General features: G+C 44.1%; 1 pseudogene; it reads right to left on the reverse strand.

The window, feature by feature from the left end:
- Positions 1–846: 846 nt before the first annotated feature.
- LOC116104248 lies at positions 847–947 on the reverse strand (annotated as a pseudogene).
- Positions 948–2,781: the final 1,834 nt, after the last annotated feature.

Genomic DNA, 2,781 nt, shown 5'->3' on the forward strand with positions numbered 1-2,781 from the left:
TGGGAAGGAAGCCATCCTCCTTTCTGCATCAACCCCATCCTTGCTCCTCAGGGAATCCTGTATAAATATTTCCAGAATCTTTAGAAAAGGGCCAAACCAATTCCCTGCATCATCTGGGTTTAGCAGCCCACGATCCTCTTTTCAAAATAGGCTTAGAGTCTCATCCGCTTTTGACACTATGAAAAAAAGGGCAAGTTTTGCAGCACAACATCAGTCTTTGGGGGTACTAAGGAAATACGATCTCACTGGGTGGGGGTACTAAAGAAATACAATCTCACTGGGAGACAGCCACCTGCCTTTGCTAGGAACTTCCCACCATTAGCTCTAGGTCTTTCCAATAGGTATTATTTGCCACGGATATGGATCGTAGCATTCCCTAGAGAGGTACTAACCCCAAGGTCAAGGTCATTGTCCATAGTAACTAGTCATCCCTATGTACCAGACAGACCCAGCCCAGCATCCCAACCACCCAGTGGGATTCTCAGCATAGAGCTTGACCAGAACAGATATGTATGAAGAATAGAGGCACAGCTTCACAATATAGCTGGTTATACCTGCTGACCTGGCCTCAGATGCTCCATGGATGCTCATCTGGGACAGGGTCTTATGGCTATCATTATTCTTGATTGAGATCTAAAATTGTGGGCAGAGCACTATCTGGGCAGGGGATGCTGGGCTGTAGTCAGTGAAGAAGGCAGGCTGAGCACTAAGTAGGCATGAACTCCTCTTGTTCCCTTATGACTGTGGATACAATGTGACCAGCTTGTTCCCTCTAGTTCCTGTCACTGTGACTTCCCCACCATGATAGACTGCAACCTGAACTCTGAGCCCTAATAAACTTCGTAAAAAAATATGGAACCCTTTAGAAATTTTCATGTCATCCTGTTCAGAGGCCATGTTAATCCCTATACCATTCCAATTTTAGTATATATGCTGCCATAGAGAAATTAACTTTTACGTTGCTTTGGTCAGAGCACATTTAAAAACAAATATCAATTTCTTTTTAAAAACTAACCTGTTTGTTTTTATTTTTTATGTACATTGGTGTTTTGCCTGTATATATGTCTGTATGTCAGATACCCTGGAACAGGAGTTACAGTTTTTAGCTGCCATGTGGGTGCTGGGAATTGAACCTGGATCCTTCGGAAGAGCAGACAGTACTCAACCTGAGCCATCTCTCCAGCCCTGTTCAGAGTATTTTATCAAATGCTGTGGCAAAGGTAACTAAGAGGTCGGCTGAGCTTTAACTTTTCTGTTGTGTTAAAATGGGAATCTACCCACATACGGTGGCACTGGCACATGCCTAGTTCTCAGGAAGCACAGGCAGGCACATTTCTGTGAATTTAACGCCAGCTTGGACTACAGAGCAATTTCCAAGATAGCCAGGAAGACACACAGAGATACCCTGTCTGTAAACACCCCCCTCAAAAAAGGGGGGTATGATGGCCCTCATATATGTGAATGCTTAGCTACCAATGAGTTGAACTCTTTGAAAGAATGAAGTGTGGTTTTGTTGGAAGAAATGTATCATTGGAGTGGGTCAAAAGCACATACCAGGCCCAGGCTTGCTCTTTTCTCTGCCCATGGATCAGGATACTCCAGTACCATGCTTGTCATGCCTGCCACCACTCTTCCCCACCATGATGATGGACGAGGGACGAGGCTTCAGAAACTGTAGCCAAGCCCCCAATGAAGTGCTTTCCTTTGTAAGAGTTGCCCTAGACAGTGTTCACATCAATAGAACACTGACTAAGGAACATATGAATGTCCTGAAGTGTAGCAAGGAAACACCCACGGGTGGTCTCCACCCAGCAGTTCATCTTCTTGGTCCCAGTCAGCTGCTAGGATTCTGCCTGGATCGGAATCCTGGGTAGCCTAGGGCAAACTCTTCGATGCTGATCAGCGGGGAATAGTGGTTCCAGGCTTGCAGGGGAAGCAGCAACTGCTGCCCTCTAGTGTTACAGTTCTGGTGCAGTCCTTGAGTGACTATATCCTTAATTCTCCAGGTCTTCCTAGAAGTCCAGGTTGCTCAGCTCTTGACAGAGTGGCTCTGGGGACATCCACGGCTGCCCTATAGTGCTTGCCACTGTTGCCATCACCTTCAATGACACTCATCGGGTACTGGGTCTTCTTCCTTCCTTCCTTCCAATTACCAGCTCAGCACACTCTTCTAAAAGCACGAAAGAAAAGCACACTCAGGGGAGCCTTTTTATTAAACGTAAGACTGAGATACCAGAGAGGGAGCGCAGGAGGCTGTCTCTCCTCAGAGACCCCGAGCAGCACCAATTACAGCACACTGCCCATGCCAACAGAGGTTTGTGTTTGAACCAATGGCAGAACTGGCCTTTTAAAAAAAATTAATGTTACAACATTTTATTCCTATCTAAATACACATTGGAACAATATAGGAGGATGTTAATAGCTAAAGTAACTGCAAAGGTAAACAAATTTGTTTTATTAAGCTATGATTTCATTCCTGGTTTTACTGGCTTTGAATATGTTAGTGATAGTGAATATACAAAATTATGAGGAAAAGGAGCTTCATTGTGTTGAAGGCATACTGACCAATTTATTTTCATCTGTTGCCTACTACGGTAGATACAATTTGACACACAGTTAGCATTACTGAAGAGCAGACAAAGTATCTATAGGCAGACTACAAATGACAACAAACAAAACTTACCTTCAGGGCCACTTGCCTTACTGTTTATAAAATACTGAATACCAGGGGATCTTCATTAAGAAAACAAACAGGCAAACAAAACAATAACTTAGAAGACA

The sequence above is a fragment of the Mastomys coucha genome, unplaced genomic scaffold, assembly GCF_008632895.1.
Source record: "Mastomys coucha isolate ucsf_1 unplaced genomic scaffold, UCSF_Mcou_1 pScaffold21, whole genome shotgun sequence".
NCBI classification, from domain to species: domain Eukaryota; kingdom Metazoa; phylum Chordata; class Mammalia; order Rodentia; family Muridae; genus Mastomys; species Mastomys coucha.